Consider the following 23,180-nt stretch of genomic DNA (forward strand, 5'->3'; position numbering starts at 1 on the left):
GTATAGCTTTTGCATTAGAAAGCCATAATCCTAATGCTCAGATAACTTTGGAAATGTCTGTTATACGAACATTTGCACATGGAGACACTGGCAGAAGTCTAATACTGCCACCCAGTGATGAACACTAGGAGGCAGGATTCAATATTTCCCTGATACACTGGTAACATGCATGCTATTTGAAAGACAGCTAGCGTAAGGTCATTGGAATTCATAGGGACACAAGGAAATGACATCATGAGTGCCCTTTACATCATGCTTGATATCAGAGAGTCATTCACTAAAAGATTGAGCAGCATAACAAAACTCCTTAATAAAAACAAAACTGTACATACAGATACATGGCCAGGGATGTGGCTCAGGGGAAGTATACCATATTCATAAGCATAATTTTCAGAACAAACGAAGCCTCTGTCAAGATTTCCATTTCTGTTTTTGAGTGATATGACTGTGATGCTCACTTTCTGAAAGAAAAACAAAATCCTTTGTTTTCCAAAGAGAGCTCTTAAATAAAAGGGTGTGGCATAGTGGTCAAAGAGCTCAGCTGCTAGCCAAAAAATCAGCATTTTGACTCTACCAGCTGCTCCTTGGAAACTCTATGGGGCAGTTCTGCTCTGTTCTACAGAGTGACTATGAGTCAGAATAGACTCGATGGCAACAGATTTGGTTTCTTTTGGGGGTGTACCAGGTATAAATAACATTAGAAATATTTGATTACTGAAATATGTGTTTTAGTAGCAGAGAAATAAACTAAAAAAAGAAAAAGTAGAAGAAAAGATTTGATTATTTTAAAGATGTATAAAATGACATATTAACAGGAAAAAAATTTTCAATTTGTACTTAATTAATAAACTATGCTGGCAGAATATTTTACCAATTTGGAGAAAATAGGTTTAGATATTCTCTTTCTAGAAATAAAAATAAATCCTAGATGGGCTGAAAACAGAATTATTTGAAAAGTTACTTACAAAACAAAATAAAAAAGATTAAAATGTATAGTCAATGAAAGGGAATAGAATTCCTCAAGTTTAAGTAAATGAAGAATTCTAAAAGTAAAAGAGTTTTTAAATAGAATGTATATAAAAACCAGTCATAATGATAATATGAAAAACATGGTATGCTAAACATTTCTAGCAAATATGAAAGAAAACTAGTACATATATTTAATACATGGAGAGTTCATCAGAATCCATCAGTAAAAATTCTGGTTCCAATAGATTGACAATTCAAAAATACAAAGAATTTAAAAGTTTCTGGTGTGATTTCTATATCCCACACATTGCACAAGAAAGAGAGGGCACGACAATAATTAACTTTTCCACCTTCAGGTAACTTATAAATCAGTGAACATAAATAGATAATTAACTAGAATTTTTATCTCATCGTTTGAGATAACTATGCAAATTTTAAAATTGACTAAATTGCCAAAAGTGAAGGATTTAGTTATGTTAACTCAGACCAACCAAATGTTTGACATTATTTGATGAATTGTGTTAGGCTTAGGAAGGGTTGAGTTGGTGTAAGGAATAGCCGTGTAATAATACTGGAGATAAATTCCAGGATACAAAGTCGTGCATACAGTGTGCTTTACCAGTGAAATGGACCCAATGCCCCATCGCATTAGACCATCATAAAATAGGCCTAAATAGGGAAGGCAGGGACCATGAGTGTCTTTGACCACATTTTTCCTACTATCACAGGGGTAGATAATATTTTAAGCCTGATTCAACAGAGAAATGCTCACAAAAATGTAATGAATGAGGCCTCTGTCAAATAAAACAATATATTCCAATCTCTTTATTACCTAATAACCTGCATTTCCCTAGGAAGAGATGTGAGGATGGAAATGGCATGAATGGTCAGCATCTTTCTTGACAATGAAATCACACAAAATAATCCAGTGCCAAGTTCTGGAGTGTACACGTGAAGCTTATTGATTATGGATTTTGCTAAATTTCCAAGTGAAAGTCAGCCTTTTGGAAACCTTGGTGGCATAGCGGTTAATAGCTAAAGCTGCTAACCAAAAGGTGGGCAGTTAGATTCCACCAGGCACTCCTCGGAAACCCTATGGGGCAATTCTACTATGTCCTACAGGCTCTCTATGAGTCGGAATCGGCAACAGGTTTGTTTCTTTTTTTTGTTTGTTTAGGACGTTTTGGAAGACCATGAAACACTATGAGAAAGAAGGAGAAGGGATATTGAAAAATAACAAAGGCTCCATCAGGTATTTTAAATGATTTTGGAAGATGAATGCTTCATCTTTATGAAAATATAACACCAAACAAAGCTGCCCCACTTGAGGAGATGATTTCCCAATTTGGAAAACAAGCCAGATTGAGTCATTTTTCTGCTTACCTGCCTTGTTCATTCACATTCCTTTTGTAGCTTTAGCCACTTTATGATTAATTTAGAATTCTGAAGCATTCTTTCTATAAACCTTAACATGCTAACCAATATAAGCAAAACTACATATTTAAAAGATCTTTCAGATATAAAAATAAAAATATAAAATTTTAATGTAATGTGACCTATCTCTGTATGGGGTGGAGTGAAACATATTTTTATGTCATATTTAAAAATGTATTATTCTGAAATTGGCAATAACACTATTAATAGTAAACAAAGGATTAGTTTTACTTAAGAAAGAGACATCAGAGAATCTTCTATCATCTAAAATAAATTTCTGGCATCAGCTGTAGCATAAGTCATCACATGCAACATAAATCTATAGACTCAACAGAACTATTCTACACCAAGAAAAAAGAAAATGTATATATTCCCAGGAAATGAAAATCTTAAAAATATATTTTCAACAAAAGAAATCATCGGAAGCATCCTAATAAATGTTTTTCATCATGCACAATCATGATGACGGGAGGAAATATTTACTACAGTTAAATAATTACACGCAGCTTCCCTGGAATTGACTGGGTGGCAGTGGATTTCAGTGTTTTGTTTTGTTTTCCTGGTAGGGTGGTCGGGACAGTTTTCTTATTGAAAGTAGGTGATGCATTTGTTTAAGACCTCATTTTCTTTTTCTGGCCGAGAGCTTCTTCATGGCATTTTTCATCTCCGATTTTCTCAGAGTACAGATTAAGGGATTCAACATAGGGGTGAAAACAGCGCAAAACACAGTCAAGAATTTATCAGTGGGTAAGGTGGAACGAGGTTTCACATACAGGAAAACACAAGGGGCAAAGAAGAGGACTACCACGGTGATGTTGGAACCAGGTGTAGATAAGGCTTTGCACCTTCCTTCCGGACTAAGATTCTTCAGGGAGTGCATAATGACTCCATAAGAGATGAGTAACAGCATAAAAATGACCACACATATTTCCCCATCATTGGTAACCACAGTGAGACCAATGACATAGATGTCAGTGCCGGCAAGTTATAATAAGGGGTACACGTCACAGCAGAAGTGGTCAATGACATTGGTAGTACAGAAGGGAAGATTATAAACAAAGAGAAGATGAAGTATAGCATGCACAAACATCCAACCCTGGTCATGGACAGCAACAGAATATGCACCCGTTGGTTCATGATGGTCATCTAATGCAAGGGTGTGCAGATAGCCACTTAGTGATCATAGGCCATGACCATCAGAAGTAAAACCTCAGAACCACCAAATAAGTGTTCTGCAGAAAGCTGGGTCAGGCAATCTTGGAAGGAAAATCTTTTCTTCTCATAGAGTAAGTCTATGATCATATTTGGATTAACTGCAGTAGAAGAAACAGCATCTACACATGCTAAGTAGCCAAGACAGAAGTACATAGGGGCACCCAGTGTTGGGCTGACCACTACAGTCACACCAATAAGTAGTTTGTCCACCATTGTCACAATATAGATGAGCAGGAACACAACAAACAATATTTTCTTACCCTGAAGACTGAGTGAGCCCCAAGAGGAAAACTAGGTCACATATTTCCTTTGTTCCATAAGTTCTTCTGTGTGTCCTTATTTCAGAGTTCAGGACAAATTTACATGTAATTATAATGACTAGTGACTTTATGAAATCCCCAGGTAATCTATTTATTCATTCAACACATAGGAATTATGATTTACTATGTTTCAGTCCTGTATGATATTTTTAGAATACAATGCTAATTAAAATATGGTCCATAACCTCAGTGATCTTATCAAATAACAAAAGACAAAAATGTAATTAGAAACATAGGGGAATGGAATAGATTATGAAATAAATAGGGTTACCACACTAACTGGCCACATCTGGTAGAAAATAAAATTGTGCATATATGGTTAATGCTATTTATAAAAATAAAATATAAATAGAATAAAGCTTTAATATAAAAATAAAAGAAGATTTACTTAATACTCACTTTCATATTAGTAAATGGGATTATTTTCTACATTCTAGGAATGGTAGAATCTTTTTTTTTTATTAACTTTTATTGAGCTTCAAGTGAATGTTTACAAATCAAGTCAGTCTGTCACATATAAGTTTATATACATCTTACTCCGTACTCCCACTTGCTCTCCCCCTAATGAGTCAGCCCTTCCAGTCTCTCCTTTCGTGACAATTTTGCCAGCTTCCAACTCTCTCTATCCTCCCATCCCCCCTCCAGACAGGAGATGCCAACACAGTCTCAAGTGTCCATAACTAGCTCACTCTTCATCAGCATCTCTCTCCTACCCACTGTCCAGTCCCTTTCATGTCTGATGAGTTGTCTTCGGGGATGGTTCCTGTCCTGTGCCAACAGAAGGTCTGGGGACCATGGCCGCCGGGATTCCTCTAGTCTCAGTCAGACCATTAAGTATGGTCTTTTTATGAGAATTTGGGGTCTGCATCCCACTGATCTCCTGCTCCTTCACGGGTTCTCTATTGTGCTCCCTGTCAGGGCAGTCATCGATTGTGGCCGGGCACCAACTAGTTCTTCTGGTCTCAGGATGATGTAGGTCTCTGGTTCATGTGGCCCTTTCTGTCTCTTGGGCTCTTAGTTGTCGTGTGACCTTGGTGTTCTTCATTCTCCTTTGTTCCAGGTGGGTTGAGACCAATTGATGCATCTTAGATGGCCGCTTATTAGCATTTAAGACCCCCGATGCCACATTTCAAAATGGGATGCAGAATGTTTTCATAATAGAATTATTTTGCCAATTGACTTAAAAGTCCCCTTAAACCATGGTTCCCAAACCCCCGCCCTTGCTCCGCTCACCTTTGAAGCATTCATTTTATCCCGGAAACTTCTTTGCTTTTGGTCCAGTCCAATTGAGCTGACCTTCCATGTATTGAGTGTTGTCCTTCCCTTTACCTAAAGCAGTTCTTATCTACTAATTAATCAGTAAAAAACCCTCTCCCTCCCTCCCTCCCTCTCTCCCCCCCGTCGTAACCACAAAAGTATGTGTTCTTCTCAGTTTATACTATTTCTCAAGATGTTATAATAGTGGTCTTATACAATATTTGTCCTTTTGCCTCTGACTTTGCTCAGCATAATGCCTTCCAGGATCCCCCATGTTAGGAAATGTTTCACAGATTAGTCACTGTTCTTTATCGATGCGTAGTATTCCATTGTGTGAATATACCACAATTTATTTACCAATTCATCCGTTGATGGACACCTTGGTTGCTTCCAGCTTTTTGCTATTGTAAACAGAGCTGCAATAAACATGGGTGTGCATATATCTGTTTGTGTGAAGGCTCTTGTTTCTCTAGGGTATATTCCGAGGAGTGGGATTTCTGGGTTGTATGGTAGTTCTATTTCTAACTGTTTAAGATAACGCCAGATAGATTTCCAAAGTGGTTGTACCATTTTACATTCCCACCAGCAGTGTATAAGAGTTCCAATCTCTCCGCAGCCTCTCCAACATTTATTATTTTGTGTTTTTTGGATTAATGCCAGCCTTGTTGGAGTGAGATGGAATCTCATCGTAGTTTTAATTTGCATTTCTCTAATGACTAATGATCGAGAGCATTTTCTCATGTATCTGTTAGCTGCCTGAATATCTTCCTTGGTGAAGTGTGTGTTCATATCCTTTGACCACTTCTTGATTGCGTTGTTTGTCTTTTTGTGGTTGAGTTTTAACAGAATCATATAGATTTTAGAGATCAGGCACTGGTCGGAGATGTCATAGCTGAAAATTCTTTCCCAGTCTGTAGGTGGTCTTTTTACTTTTTTGGTGAAGTCTTTAGATGAGCATAGGTGTTTGATTTTTAGGAGCTCCCAGTTATCGGGTTTCTCTTCATCATTTTTGGTAATGTTTTGTATTCTGTTTATGCCTTGTATTAGGGCTCCTAAGGTTGTCCCTATTTTTTCTTCCGTGATCTTTATTATTTTAGTCTTTGATCCACTTGGAGTTAGTTTTTGTGCATGGTGTGAGGTGTGGGTCCAGTTTCATTTTTTTGCAAATGGATATCCAGTTATGCCAGCACCATTTGTTAAAAAGACTATCTTTTCCCCAATTAACTGACACTGGGCCTTTGTCAAATATCAGCTGCTCATATGTGGATGGATTTATATCTGGATTCTCAATTCTGTTCCACTGGTCTATGTGCCTGTTGTTGTACCAATACCAGGCTGTTTTGACTACTGTGGCTGTATAATAGGTTCTGAAATCAGGTAGAGTGAGGCCTCCCACTTTCTTCTTCTTTTTCAGTAATGCTTTACTTATCCGAGGCCTCTTTCCCTTCCATATGAAGTTGGTGATTTGTTTCTCTATCACCTTAAAAAATGACATTGGAATTTGGATCGGAAGTGCATTGTATGTATAGATGGCTTTTGGTAGAATAGACATTTTTACTATGTTAAGTCTTCCTATCCATGAGCAAGGTATGTTTTTCCACTCAAGTATGTCCTTTTGAATTTCTTGTAGTAGAGCTTTGTAGTTTTCTTTGTATAGGTCTTTTACATCCTTGGTAAGATTTATTCCTAAGTATTTTATCTTCTTGGGGGCTACTGTGAATGGTATTGATTTGGTTATTTCCTCTTCGATGTTCTTTTTGTTGATGTAGAGGAATCCAAGTGATTTTTGTATGTTTATTTTATACCCTGAGACTCTGCCAAACTCTTCTATTAGTTTCAGTAGTTTTCTGGAGGATTCCTTAGGGTTTTCTGTGTATAAGATCATGTCATCTGCAAATAGAGATAATTTTACTTCCTCCTTGCTAACCCGGATGCCTTTTATTTCTTTGTCTAGCCTAATTGCCCTGGCTAGGAGTTCTAGCACGATGTTGAATAAGAGCAGTGATAAAGGGCATCCTTGTCTGGTTCCTGTTCTCAAGGGAAATGCTTCCAGGTTCTCTCCATTTAGAGTGATGTTGGCTGTTGGCTTTGCATAGATGCCCTTTATTATGTTGAGGAATTTTCCTTCACCTTCTATTTTGGTGAGAGTTTTTATCATGAATGGGTGTTGGACTTTGTCAAATGCCTTTTCTGCATCAATTGATAAGATCATGTGGTTTTTGTCTTTTGTTTTATTTATCTGGTGGATTACATTAATGGTTTTTCTGATATTAAACCAGCCTTGCATACCTGGTATAAATCCCACGTGATCGTGCTGAATTATTTTTTTGATATGTTGTTGAATTCTATTTGCTAGAATTTTGTTGAGGATTTTTGCATCTATGTTTATGAGGGATATAGGTCTGTAATTTTCTTTTTTTTGTAATGTCTTTACCTGGTTTTGGTGTCAGGGAGATGGTGGCTTCATAGAATGAGTTGGGTAGTATTCTGTCCTTTTCTATGCTTTGAAATACCTTTAGTAGTAGTGGTGTTAACTTTTCTGTGAAAGTTTGGTAGAACTCTGCAGTGAAGCCGTCCGGGCCAGGGCTTTTATTTGTTGGGAGTTTTTTGATTACCTTTTCAATCTCTTTTTTTTGTTATGGGTCTCTTTAGTTGTTCTATTTCTGAATGTGTTAGTTTAGGTAGGTAGTGTTTTTCCAGGAATTCATCCATTTCTTCTAGGTTTGCAAATTTGTTAGACTACAATTTTTCGTAATAATCTGATATGATTCTTTTAATTTCAGTTGGGTCTGTTGTGATGTGGCCCTTCTCGTTTCTTATTCGGGTTGTTTGTTTCCTTTCCTGTATTTCTTTAGTCAGTCTAGCCAATGGTTTATCAACTTTGTTAATTTTTTCAAAGAACCAGCTTTTGGCTTTGTTAATTCTTTCAATTGTTTTTCTGTTCTCTAATTCATTTAGTTCATTTAGTTCAGCTCTAATTTTTATTATTTGTTTTCTTCTGGTACCTGATGGATTCTTTTGTTGCTCACTTTCTATTTGTTCAAGTTGTAGGGACAGTTCTCTGATTTTGGCTCTTTCTTCTTTTTGTATGTTTGCATTTATCGATATAAATTGGCCTCTGAGCACTGCTTTTGCTGTGTCCCAGAGGTTTTGGTAGGAAGTATTTTCATTTTCGTTGCATTCTATGAATTTCCTTATTCCCTCCTTGATGTCTTCTATAACCCAGTCTCTTTTCAGGAGGGTATTGTTCATTTTCCAAGTATTTGATTTCTTTTCCCTAGTTTTTCTGTTATTGATTTCTAGTTTTATTGCCTTGTGGTCTGAGAAGATGCTTTGTAATATTTCGATGTTTTGGATTCTGCAAAGATTTGTTTTGTGACCTAATATGTGGTCTATTCTAGAGAATGTTCCATGTGCGCTAGAGAAAGAAGTATACTTTGCAGCAGTTGGGTGGAGAGTTCTGCGTAAGTCAATGAGGTCAAGTTGGTTGATTGTTGTAATTAGGTGTTCCGTGTCTCTATTGAGCTTCTTACTGGATGTCCTGTCCTTCTCCGAAAGTGGTGTGTTGAAGTCTCCTACTATAATTGTGGAGGTGTCTATCTTACTTTTCAGTTCTGTTAAAATCTGATTTATGTATCTTGCAGCCCAGTCATTGGATGCATACATATTTAATATGGTTTTGTCTTCCTGATCAATTGTCCCTTTTATCATTATATAGTGTCCTTCTTTATCCTTTGTGGTGGATTTAAGTCTAAAGTCTATTTTGTCAGAAATTAATATTGCTACTCCTGCTCTTTTTTGCTTATTATTTGCTTGATATATTTTTTCCATCCTTTGAGTTTTAGTTTGTTTGTGTCTCTAAGTCTAAGGTGTGTCTCTTGTAGGCAGCCTATAGACGAATTGTGTTTCTTTATCCAGTCTGAGACTCTCTGTCTCTTAATTGGTGCATTTAGTCCATTTACGTTCAGCATAATTATAGATAAATAAGTTTTTAGTGTTGTCATTTTGATGCCTTTTTATGTGTGTTGTTGACAATTTCATTTTTCCACATACTTTTTTGTGCTGAGACTTTTTCTTAGTAAATTGTGAGATCCTCATTTACGTAGTGTTTGACTTTATGTTTGTTGAGTCGTTACGTTTTTCTTGGCTTTTATCTTGAGTTATGGAGTTGTTATACCTCTTTGTGGTTACCTTAATATTTACCCCTATTTTTCTAAGCAAAAACCTAACTTGTATTGTTCTATATCGCCTTGTATCACTCTCCATATGGCAGTTCTATGCCACCTGTATTTAGTCCCTCTTTTTGATTATTGTGATCTTTTACATATTGACTTCAATGATTCCCTGTTATGCGCATTTTTTTAAATTAATCTTAATTTGTTTTTGTGATTTCCCTATTTGAGTTGATATCAGGATGTTCTGTTTTGTGACCTTGTGTTGTGCTGGAATCTGATATTATTTGTTTTCTGAAGAAACAGTTTCCTTTAGTATTTCTTGTAGCTTATGTTTGGTTTTTGCAAATTCTCTAAGCTTGTGTTTATCTGTAAATATCTTAATTTCGCCTTCATATTTGAGAGAGAGTTTTGCTGGATATATGATCCTTGGCTGGCTGTTTTTCTCCTTCAGTGCTCTACATATGTCATCCCATTTCCTTCTTGCCTGCATGGTTTCTACTGAGAAGTCTGAACTTATTTTTATTGATTCTCCCTTGAAGGAGAACTTTCTTTTCTCCCTGGCTGCTTTTAAAATTTTCTCTTTATCTTTGGTTTTGGCAAGTTTGTTGACAATATGTCTTGGTGTTTTTCTTTTTGTATCAATCTTAAATGGGGTTCAATGAGCATCTTGGATAGATATCCTTTCGTCTTTCTTGATGTCAGGCAAGTTTTCTGTCAGCAGATCTACTATTTTCTCTGTGTTTTCTGTCCTCCCTCCCTGTTCTGGGACTCCAATCACACACAAGTTATCCTTCTTGATAGTGTCCCACATGATTCTTAGGGTTTCTTCATTTTTTTTTTAATTCTTTTATCTGATTTTTTTTTCAGCTATGTTGGTGTTAATTCCCTGGTCCTCCAGATGTCCCAGTCTGCATTCTAATTGCTCGAGCCTGCTCCTCTGACTTCCTGTTGCGTTGTCTAATTCTGTAATTTTATTGTTAATCTTTTGGATCTCTACATGCTGTCTCTCTATGGATTCTTGCTACTTATTAATTTTTCCACTATGTTCTTGAATAATCTTTTTGAGTTCTTCAACTGTTTTATCAGTGTGTTCCTTGGCTTTTTCTGCAGTTTGCCTTATTTCGTTTGTGATGTCTTGAAGCATTCTGTAAATTAGTTTTTTATATTCTGTATCTGATAATTCCAGGATTGTATCTTCATTTGGAAAAGATTTTGATTCTTTTGTTTGGGGGGTTGTAGAAGCTGTCATGGTCTGCTTCTTTATGTGGTTTGATATTGACTGCTGTCTCTGAGCCATCACTAGGATATAAAAAGTGGTTTATTCTATAATTGCTCACTGAGTCTTATCTTGTTTTGTTTTCTTTCAATATACGTGGTTGGGTTACTAGATTGTGCTGTCTTGTTTGTTGTAGCCCTTGACTTATTTATGACCTATTACCAGCTGGTTTGGGCTGTTGCCCGATATATATGCCTGAGTCTGTTCACTATTCTTGAGTAGAATCTGATTTTGGGTCATCAAGTGTGTGCTGCACCCTAATACCTATCCACCTCAAGAAGTAGTGGTGATAGTTGTGTGCACCAGATTCTATTAGCAGCTGGGGTTCACCCTCCGGGGGGGGCAGGATGCTGACAGCCTTCCCCCACGTGTCAGTGAGGTGGGTGTGTCTCTATTCCTATAGCACCTTGGTGGGAGGTCACTGCAGCTGTACCTTAGGCCCCCAGTGCAAGTACCTCTACTGATTGGTAGGTGTCACCCTCCTTAGACCCCTAAGGCAAGAGGCTAGGTGGTCTGGGGGGAGCTTCAGCCCTCATTTCTCTGTTGTGGGTCAGTTAGGGCTCTATTGAATAAGCAGAGATATCAGACCTGGTAAACTTGTTTTTCCAGAATATCCGCTAAAAAAAAATGCAGTCAGATCCCTATCAGAACTGCCTTTGCATTATAACTGCCACCTTCTTCCCTGTAAGGATGAAAGCCTGAGATTTGGATCATATATGCTTGGCTGTAGCTGGTTTTGTGTTTTCAGTCCAGTTAGGGATGGATTTTTTGTCCCTGGGTTTTTTGTGTTTCCTTCTCTCAGGCCGGAAGAATGGGTTAGGAAAAGACCAAAAAAAAAGGGGGGGAAGCAAAGCCGCCGCGGATCCGGAGCCGTTCTCCCTCTGGCTCAGGAAATTCCAATGTTAATGAAGCTGCCTGGGAAGGGTGGGTGAGGGTTCAGAGAGATAGGAGAGTAGCACCTCGGAATATAGCGAAAGTTGCTTGTCTTGCTTGGAATGACTATTTCATCTGAGATTGCCAAGGGGCGTGTCGCCTACGTGTGCTGGCTGTGTGGAGATTGCCCCCGGGGGTCTGGCCCACTGAAGCCACGGTCAGATCCTCCGCTACCAGTCCAAAGCCCAGCGTCAAGGTTCCCCTGCTGGGACGCTGCACTCCCGGCTCCAAAATCAGTCGCTGCCTCCCAGGAACTTCTCGTCCCGCCAGCCGCGTCACCTCGCTGCCCCTGCGGACTGGCTGGGCCCCCTCCCGGGGTTAGTTCAGGGGAGTAGGGCTGCCCCCCTTGTTTGCGCCATCACAAGATTTTTGAGTTCAGCTCCCCTGGGCCCGGAAGCCTGGTGCCAATGCTACCTGACTGGGACGCTGGCTCTAGGCTCCGAAAACAGTCACTGCTTCCCCGTATTTGTTCGTTTTCTGCCTCTAAATCTGTGTTTGTTGTTCAGGGTTCGTAGATTGTTATGTATGTGATCGATTCACCTGTTTTTCTGAGTCTTGGTTGCAAGAGGGATCCGAGGTAGCATCTACCTAGTCCGCCATCTTGGCCCCCACCCCAGAATCTTTTTAAGTAATAACCAAAATCCCCAACGGACATATTTCACAATTTCAAAAACTGGTACTGACAAAGTACTGCTGAGCAACAAAGAAATAAGCATAAAAATGTGTATAATACTACCATAAACCAAAATAAAAATAATTATACGTGCATGAATTTAACATTCTAAGATACAATTTTTGTTGTAAATAGATTACAATTTTACTGGTGATGTGTGTGTAGGAGTGAAAGAGATGAGAGAAGAGATCCCAAGGAAAAAAGAAGACCACACACACACAACTATATAATAAATATCATCGATATTAACCAGCCCTGCTATCTCTTAAAATAATCCTAGTAATGATATCCGGTTACTTTTGAAATTTCTGTTGACATTTACTTCAATATCTGATGTCATAATTCTGCTGGACCTCTTATTCACAGTACATGGATTTTCTGTTTCTATGGCTAAAACCTCTGTGTGTGCACTAGATCCCATCCTCTTTGTTACTCTTCCTCCTTTAAGGATACATACATAGTTAAACTATTATTAAAGTATGATTAAAAATTTAGAATTGCGATTACTTCTGAGAAGAGGTGGAAAATGGCATCAGAGAAGTGAACCAGTAAGTTTCAATGATTTTGATAATATTCTAAGTAAGAGGCTACAAGTTTATAAATAATTGCATATGTTGCTGGATATACTTGAAAAATTACACACTAAAATTGAAAAATAAGAGAAGTTGTAAAATCTTTCTTTTTATTAGAAAAGTAAACTCTTGTTAAGCATAGATAATGTTCCATATTACCCTGAGAAAATTCTTTCAGCTTTCTGGATTTGGGATGTTCCAGGATGGGCTGTAGGTGGAGGAAAAACTTATTTTTTTTTTACATAAGATTGAAAAAAACAAAATTTTGTTTTTACCAAAAAAATCATTACTAAGTATCTACGTAAAAAATATTTAAGTTTAATACAACTTTTGGGAAATGCTGCTTGTGTAAAACAACACATTTCTTTCCAAATATTCAATTTCATGGAGATAAAATCAGAAGCTCTGTCTACTCATTTAAGAATCACAAAAAGTGCGTATACTGACTAATGAGGAAAATATAAAATATGTTTATAACTTGGATTGGTGTTATTTTCAAATTCAAACTGAAAGAATACTATCTGTCCTCTAGTCAAGAAAACTAGAATGAGTTTTCCTCATCAACCACATCCTATCTACCAAAATTACACACTGATGGTGTCTCAAACCAAACACAATTTCATGTCTCACTAAAATATGCAGAATTGCAAATGCATAGACATTGCCCAGAGGAACAGAAGTAATCTTAAACACAAAATGCATAATGAGGTTAAAAAAAAGCTCTTGTGTGAAGAGAATAATGAACAGCAAATTTTTTTAAAAGCACACTTTTAACCTCAGAAATTTGTTCTAAGTATTGGCCAAATTGTTTTCTCATTAATTGGAATGATATAAAATTTTCCAAAGAAACTTGTGTTTTCTCTTTCTAAAAGGAAAAAAACAAAGAATTTCTTTGAAGCCCTGTTTCAGTATATACTGAGAAAAATGAAATTACAATGTTAGCTTAGTTTTATTTTTATTTAAAGAGAAAAAATATGTTTGCCTTTTATCCAGCCTCCAGAATGTCTCTACTAGTTTAATTCTAATGTCAAAGAATAATTTATTCTACATTTTGGATGCCTTTTGTCAATAAAGAGAAGTATTCCTAGAGAATCCATTGAATTGACTTAATCATTCATTGTGATCATTCGTTGCCTATTTCTTGCTTTAGAATTAGCAATGTTATTTTCAGTGTGGATGCTCATTCTTACTCTACCTGTGGTTAACTTTCTACCCCAGATTTTTTTTTTCATAGCATTTTTCATCTCAGAATTTCTCAGGGTGTATATCAGAGGATTCAAGATGAGAGTAATAACTGTATAAACCACAGTCATGGATTTGTCAATGGGAAATTTGGAAAGAGGTCTAACGTACATGAAAATACATGGCACACAAGAGAGGACAACCACTGTGATGTGGGAGCTGCAGGTAGACAGGGCTTTGTGCCTCCCTGACTGTGAGTCTTCAGGGAGCTTAGGATGACCCCATAGGAGATTAGTAGAAGGACAAAAATTATCATACAGATGGCTCCACTATTGGCAACAACAGTGAGACCTATAAAATAGGTGTCAGTGCAAGCGAGTTTCCAATAATGGGTACATATCACAGCAGAAGTGATCTATGATGTTGGGGCACAGAAGGGGAGGCTGCACACAAAGAGAAGTTGAACCAAAGAGTGCAAAAAACCTCGAACCCAGGCCACCACCAGTAACAGAATGCACACCTGTCGATTCATGGTGGTCAAGTAATGTAGTGGCTTACAGATGGCCACATAGCGATCATAGGCCATTGCCACCAGAAAAAAGACCTCGGCACCACCAAATAAGTGTTCTATAAAGAGCTGGCCCATGCAAGCCGAGAAGGAAATAGTCTTTTTATCACAGAGTAAGTCTAGAATCATTTTGGGGGAAATGGCAGTGGAATAAACAGCATCCATGAAGGACAGATAGGCAAGGAAGAAGTACATGGGAGGGCCAAGGGATGGGTTGACAATAACAGTCATGACAATGAGCAGGTTGCCCACCATCGTGACAATGTAGACGAGCAAAAACATGACAAATAACACTTTTTGGCCCTCAGGGTCCTGAGTGAGTCCCAGGAGGACAAATTCTGTTACACTGTTACTGTGTCCCATTTATTCTTCTGCAAGACCTGTTTCAGAGATGCGAGCTCAAGAGAACAAGCCTGTAATGAAATCATGAACATCACTATGAATATGTCCATTAGGTCATGGAGCACTTCAGTGTTAATCTTCTACAGTGGCTTATACATAATAAACTTTTAAGAATGTCTACTGAGGTTCTCTTCCAAAGATCCTAATATGTCTTCCCTTAAAAATTCTACTTTTCAGAAGACTGCATTGGGCCTATGAATAACAAGTTCTATCTCTAAATCTTAGTGGACCTTCTGTAGAGAAGATCAGTCAGAGGCCTAACAGACTTTCATTCATTGAATATTCTTTTTTAAAACATGACCGTGCTTGGTACAGACGTTAGCAATGACAAAGAGGGAAAGGGTTTCTGCTTTAAAGAAACTTATTCTCTGGTGGTGAAGATAAACTCTAAATTAATAAATTGAAGTAGAATCAGTACTTAGAGTTGATAATATTTATGATGAGTACCTTTACAGTGTAATCTATATAAAACCAAATAATAGCACCAAAAATAACCCCTCTTCAGGAATATGTCATACATATTATGACATTCCACTATGAGAAGTGTGGGCCTTCCTGCCTCAAAGGTTGTTCAGTCTTTATGAATCTCTCACTAAATCTGAAGAGCCTGGACTTTGAAATGTATCAGATCACTATAAAATTATTTAGCACACTATTCCCTGTAGCAATTATTTGGGTATAGATTGCTCTTTTCTTAAGCATCCATAATCTTTTCTATTTCCTCTTTGCTTATCCCACAACGCTTAACACACTTCTACACTCTACTGACATACAGTCAGCACTTTAAGTTGGTAGCATTTGTGGTGAGTCCCCTTACAATATGATCCATATTTTAAGCAAATATTTTTGAACTGAAGTTAACTGACACATAACAATTACCAACTAGTACCTTAGCAGCCACTATTTTCATACCAATTGGGGGTAAGCTGGGCAGTGATGGGGGAGAAAATAGACACTGTAAAGAAAGGTAGAAGACAGTGGAATGGGGTTTTGTATATAATGCTTCTTAGGCAATGAGTGTGGTCAAATTTAAGAACTTCACTGACAAGATTCCAAAAAGGAACATACTCAAAGGAAAAACCCAAACAGTGTAAGAAAGTATGAGCTTTAGTCATTTTCTAAATTTAGTCACAAGTCTGTCTCAATTTACTCATTGGAAAATAAAAGGTTTAAACAAGATGATCTTAGAATCCTTCCTAGACCAACATTCTATGATAAATGATACTATCAGTGAAAGCCCATCTTATTTTATTCTGCTGGGTACTTCTATTTGTATACTTGGAATTAAACAACAATCTCCAAGCTCGTCGACGTTACTTTAAAAATGCTAGCCAGTGTTGGAATTGGATCATTACTGTGACCAAATATTGGGTAAGGTTTCTCACTCAGTGTGCACCTTTGTACAGCCCAGGGCTTCCTTGAGGAGAGAGCACAGCACAGGGATGACTAATGTGCACTACAGAGCAACACTGTCTGTGTAGGAATTTCCCCTTCACCAATTAATATCCCGGTGACCCTGAGCAACTTCATAAACCTCTTTGTGCCTCAGTTTCGTAATTAGTGAATGGGAGAACCAATCGTACCTATCTCTTAAGTTTTTGTGTGTGTTTGTTTACATGTAAAGTGCCTAGAACACTCCCTGGATGCTGATAAAGGATCAATAAATAATAGCTTTTTATTATTGTTCTTGAATGTTTCTCTACGGACATTCGATCAGAACAAATCATCTGGATCTTCGTCACATTAGTAATAAGAATATTACTTATAAAAAGAATTTTACAAGCACACAATTTTGGACATAGGATAAATTGTACATTATAAGAGTTATCTATTTTATCGTATATGTTTGGTAATATCGACCTGTCACGGTGTGTATATTGGTGGAAGTTAAGCAGAAAAAAGGAAAAACTTGTACCCATGCATCAGATGGAGGCCTAAAGAGTAGAAAATGAAAGAAAAGAAGAACCAAATCAGGAAGCAGATAAATTATATTTAAGAAATTAATATACACAAGTAATAGGGATATTAATGTGTTAAGTGGGGATAGCTTTCTTAAGAAATCCTCAGAATGATTTCTTCTAGTGAAGGAGAGCTGAAAGGCCAACATCTGAGGCTTGCTGAACTTACTCTTCTTGGGAAGCCATCAGGTATAAACACAGAGCCCATCCTAGAAAATAAAGAATAAAAAAGAAAGGGAAATGAAAGTAAAAGAAGGGGAAACGGGAGAAGAGACAAAAAGAAAAAAAAAGTCAAGAGGACAAGAGAGGTGATGGGAGGAGAAGAGAGAAGGAGAGAGGAAAGACAAAGGAAAGGAAGGAAAAGAAGAAAAAGAAAAGAAAATCCAAAGGGAAAAAAAAAGAACATTGAATCCTCAGAGTTCCTAGCACTTATAGTTGAAGACAAAATCAAGAGAGAATAGTACATATGTAGATTCAAACACAATCTTTAGGATTATTCATTGTTACAGAAAATCACTGAATTACTAAACCTCAAATGTAGACAAGCTGATTTCATTTGTATTGATTTGGTTGAGGGGAAAGAACATGTGCAGAAGAATTCTGAGCTTTCTTTTAGAAACCAGATGAAATGAGCACTCTGTATGTCCAAGTGACTCAGGAGTTCAATCATTTTTTGAAGCTGTAGACTAATAAAGGCACAGCTGTTGGAGAACATAATGGTAAAGATAGTTTATATCTAATTGTTTTTTAACTACTTATTTTCTGCAAGGTCTAGTGTCCTTAATCTTAGTAATAATCAATGCTGGATTGCACTGAAATAAATATTCTATTGGCCAGTTAAATTATTTCCATGTAAAACAATCAGTATGTAAAGTATCCACTATAGTTTCATTCCTCAAATTTTTGATATTATACAAACTAAAAGAATTACTAAGCTTTCAACTTAAACCACTAAGTTTACACCTTTATAGAAAAAAAATCCTTTAACTTATTTTTATAAGAACATGGCATTTTACAAAGAGAAATTAAAATACCATAGTAACAAAAATAACCTCTATAGTACATTACAATTACAGTTTTATAAGTCTCTCCAAGTGACAGTAGGCAAGGTACTTCATGATCGTTGCTTTCTTTTTGTATATATAAAAAAGATATATATATATATATATGGTTATTGTCATAATTTTGTATACACACAAAAAGGACACACAGTATAAAGTTATCATAATTTTAAAATATTCACACTTAAAAGCACATATCACATTTCCAGGCATAACAGGCATTTTCTCTTTACACCTTGACACACTTGATATAATACACAGTTTAAAATTTTCTAGTTTAAATACGGAGCCTTGGTGGTGAAGAACATGGCTGCTAACCAAAAGGTCAGCAGTTTGAATCCACCAGCTGCTCCCTGGAAACCCAATGGGGCAGTTCTTCCCTATGAGTTGGAATCCACTTGACTCGACAGCAGTGGGTTTGGATTTTTTATTTAGTTCAAATATATCTAAATTAATTATAAATCATTATTAACATATCACATATCCTATGAACCAAGATGACAAACCTATTGACTTACTCGTAATGCATAACGTACTTCTTTTGCTACCTGGTAAAAGGATAGTAAACATCTATCAGGATAAAATACTAAAGCAAAATGGACTGTGTATGTTCTGGTTTATTTCTGTGTTTTTCTTGCTTAATTTTACAAACTCAAAATTAATATAAATGAAATATATTTAAGGAATTAGCTCTATTTCAATATATCATGTAAATTTTTAATAAGTGTCCTCTGTCAGATGTCTCAAAAACTCACCTCTTGGTTCTTGTCCTTGGTCCTGAAAATCAGGGCTTCTTTCCTTGAGAGTAACTGTAGATACCTCATGCATTTATCTGCAATCACAGAACACATGGCAACTTGTGGGTGATCAGTGGATCTAGAAATAGTTCCAAGTGGTTACACTTTTCATACTTTCACACAAGCTGCCCATCATATCATTTTTTTTTTCAGGTAGCTGTAGAAGTGTGTATGTGGATGACTGGAACATGAAGATATTTAAAAATAATAATAAACAGTCGAACGTTCTCACCTGTTGGGAAAATGTGCGGGAAGAACAATGAAGATGCTGTGAGTACCTGACTGTAGATACTGGGCAAATTAATGGAAATTAACCTGGCCAAGACTGTTATTTAGTGACACAAATGAAAAAAAGGGAAAAAATCACTCAGTTTAGTTTATTGAAATTTTCTCTTTTTAATCAATTTTGATGAAGTAAGCAAAAATTACTTTGTTTTAACTGAGGTTTTAGAGTAACACTCATATCTCTAGTCATTAAATCTGTACCAAACAAGGCAAACACTGCGATTTAACTTCCCGGAAATGCCAATGACAGAGCTTCTCACAAATAGAAGCAGAACTTTTCAGCAATTCAGTCATTCAAAAACCATATCCAAAGACCATTTCTTTCCTCATTAGAAGAATGCCCCTATATCTCTCCAAATCGTGGCCTTCCATAAATTCCTAAAAGCAATGGGAGGTACGTATCAATGGAAAATATAACAAGAGAACATCTACAGGATTAGATGCCAGTTAAAGAGAGTGTCTCCAGCCTGGACAGGAATTTGAGTTTTAAGTAATCTCTTGGGTCATTCTGTCAGGAAATAATTATTCCATTTATATGTGCAGAGGTAGTGTGTGGCTTTTTACCTCATCACTGTTTTAAGTGAAAGACAATGCAAGTTCCTTGTAAATTAGTTTGTTAGAATATTTGGAACAAAGTCAAATGAAATTACCGCTCCTGGACACTTTTCTCCCCGAGACATCCCTAGAGGAAAAAGACTTGGGTCTTGCCAAGAAAAAGTAGCAGATGACCAAGTGATTAGAAAAGTCTGTGATGTGAAAATTTTAATATAAAGTGAATAATAAGTTATGAGTTTTATATTAGTAAGTCTTTAGATAGAGTAAATAATATTTATTCCAAAATGAAGGAAGAACAAGCCCCAGATTCTCTTGCCTAACCATATTCCTAGCAGAGGAAGGCCTTACTCTGACTATTAGAGGGTCTAATACCAAAAACCCCTGTGGCTCAGAGGCAGAGAACCTTGGGGCTAGGTAACTTATTGAAATTTACTGTCCATTTCTTGAAAAGGCAGATAATCACAGTTCCGCACTTCTGGATTAGAGCAAATGTTGTTGATCTAAGCCTGAATCTAGGTCAGCTGGAACCTTAAAGATCTATTTCTCAAACACAGTCAACAATTGCTTTCATGAATAGTCACAACATGAAGATTTAACTCCTGATCCAGGAGGATGTCTCTTAACTTAATCACTTTGTTTTCATTTGTACCAAGACTCAACTTGACTAAGACTTCAAACTGTTACTTAACTTTGCATAAGCTGAAATTTTACTTGCATGCACGGCTCCTTTACACAAAATTGATATACTTTATCAACTCACCCTGAACCTTGTCATAACCTTGAAGTTTATGGATATGATGGCCAATTAATAAATATCTTTATATTTGAAAAAGGCTTCAGTTGAGTTTTCTGTCATTTGTAACTAGAAGCATCCTATCTGAAACACCTCGAATTTAGGTTAGCTTACATTTATGAGTGTGTTTTCTGAGCAGTATCACTTGATTTTGATTTTTACAACATTAGAATCTGTCATATTATCAGCAACAGTTCATTGCTTTTTCAAAATTTGATGCAATTTCCATATTGTTCTGCTTCCAAATGAGCTTTTAGAATTAGCAAAATGTTATTTGTGGAAAGAAGTGAATAATATTTACATTTTTCTTTAAGGATTGACTTAGCATACTATCACAGTTCTGTGAGATAAAAACTTAGACATGATCATACTCAAAGTATGTTAATTCATTACAATCTTCAGGCAGTCCATAGTATGTTAAATATCCTTTGCTAACACCACAATTCAGATGTATCAATTCTTCTTTGGTCTTTTTTCTTTGTTTGGCTTTTCATTAGAAAGCCGTAATCCTAGTGCTCAGACAACTCTGGAAATGTCTATTATATAAACATATGCAGACGGTGACACTGGCAGAAGCCGAATACTGCCACCCAGTGGTGAACACTAAGAGGTGGGATTCAAAAATTCCCTGATACAGTGACAAGATGCACGTTATTTGAAAGACTACTACTGGAAGGTCATTGGGCTTTCACAGAGACACAAGAAGATCAAATCATGAGTGCCCTTTAGTCCATGGGTGATGTCAGAGGGTCATTCACTAAAAGACTGAACAGCATAACAAAACACTTTAATAAAAAAAAAATACTACATACAGATATACGGCAAAGAATGTGGCTCAGGGGAAGTCTATCATACAGGTATAATTTTCAGAACAAAATGGAGCCTCTGGCAAGATTTCCATTGCTGTTGTTGAGTGATATGAATGATGTAACATTCACCTCCCGAAAGAAAAACAAAATTCTTTGTTTTCCAAAGAGAGTTCTCTAATAGAATCATGTGGCTTAGTGGTTAAAGAGCTTTGCTGCTAACTAAAAAGTCGGCACTTCGAATCCACCAGCTGCTCCTTGGAAACCCTACAGGGCAGCTATAGGGTGACTATGAATCAGAACAGACTTGATGGTAACGGATTTGGTTTCTTTCTTTCTTTCTTTCTTTTTTTGACCAGCTATAAATAATGTTGAAAATATGTGATTACTGAAATAGTGTGTGTTAGTGCCAGAGAAATAAGCCAAAAGAAAAAAAAAGTAGAAGAAAAGATTGACAATTTTAGATGTATGAAATGACATATTAACAGAAAAAAGATTAAGTTAGTACTGAAAATAATTAATAAACTATGATGTCAGAATATTTTACTCATTTGGAGAAAACAGGTTTAGGTTTCTTCACCACAAACGAAGATAAATTCTAGATGGTTGAAAGCAGAATTATTTCAAAAGTTATTTACAGGACAGAAAAAAAAGGTTAAAGTGTATAAAGTCAATGAGAGTGAATGGAATTCTCCAAGTATATGTAAATGAAGAAATCAAAAAGCAAAAGAGTTCTTAAATATAACATTTGTATATAAAAAAGCCCGTAATTATAATATGAAAAACATGGTACAGTAAACATTTATAGCAAATATCAAAGAAAAGTGGTACATGTATTTAATACACAAAAAGTTCATCAAAATTCCTCAGTAAAAATTCTAACTCCAATAGGTTGAGAATTCAAGAATACAAGTAATTTACAAAGTTTTTGAGGTGAATTCTTTATCCCAGACATTGTACAAGAAACAGAGAGCACAAAAATAATTATCTGCCTTCAGGTAACTTATAAATCAGTGAACATAAATAGGCAATTAACTAGAATTTTTATCTCATCACTTGATATAACTATACAAATTTGAAAATTGACTAGATAGCCAAAAGCTGAGCATTTAGTTATACTAACTCAGAACAACCAAATGTTTAATATTATTTGATGAATAGTGTTATGCTTAGGAAGGGTTGAAATGGTATAAAAAATAGCAGTGTAATAATACTGTAGATAAATACCAGGATACAAAGTCAAGCATACAGAATGCTTTACCAGTGTAATGGACCCAACACCCCAACACATTAGCCCTCGTGAAATAACACTAAACGGGGGGGCAGGGACCATGAGAGCCTTTGACCACAAGTTTCCTACTATTACAAGGGCAGATAATATTTTAAGCATGAGTCCAAAGAGAAATGTTCACAAAGATGTAATGAATGAGGCCTCTGTCAAATAAAACAATATATTCCGATCTCTTTATTACCTAATAATCTGCGTTCCACTAGGAAGAGACGTGAGGGCGAAAACAGCATGAATGGTCAGCACCTTTCTTGATAATGACATGATGAAAGATAATCCAGTGTCAAGATGTGGACTGTATATTTGAAGTTCATTGATTATGGATTTTGCTAATTGTCCATATGAAAGGCAGGGTGTGGGTCCTTTTGGAAACCCTGGTGGCATAGTGGTTAAGAGCTACAGCTGTTAACCAAAAGGTCAGCAGTTTGATTCCACCAGGCACTCCTTGGAAACGGTATTAGGCAATTCTACTCTGTCCTACAGGGTCGCTGTGAGTTGAAATCGGCAACAGGTTTGCTTTTTTTTGGTTTAAGACCTTTTAGAAGGCCATGAAATACTATGAAGGAGATGAGATATTCAAAAACAACAAAGTCTTCATCAGATAATTTTAAATGACCTTGAAAGATGAATGCGTCATCTTTATGAAAATACAACACCGAAC

This window comes from Loxodonta africana, unplaced genomic scaffold (genome assembly GCF_030014295.1).
Source record: "Loxodonta africana isolate mLoxAfr1 unplaced genomic scaffold, mLoxAfr1.hap2 scaffold_34, whole genome shotgun sequence".
Taxonomy (NCBI): domain Eukaryota; kingdom Metazoa; phylum Chordata; class Mammalia; order Proboscidea; family Elephantidae; genus Loxodonta; species Loxodonta africana.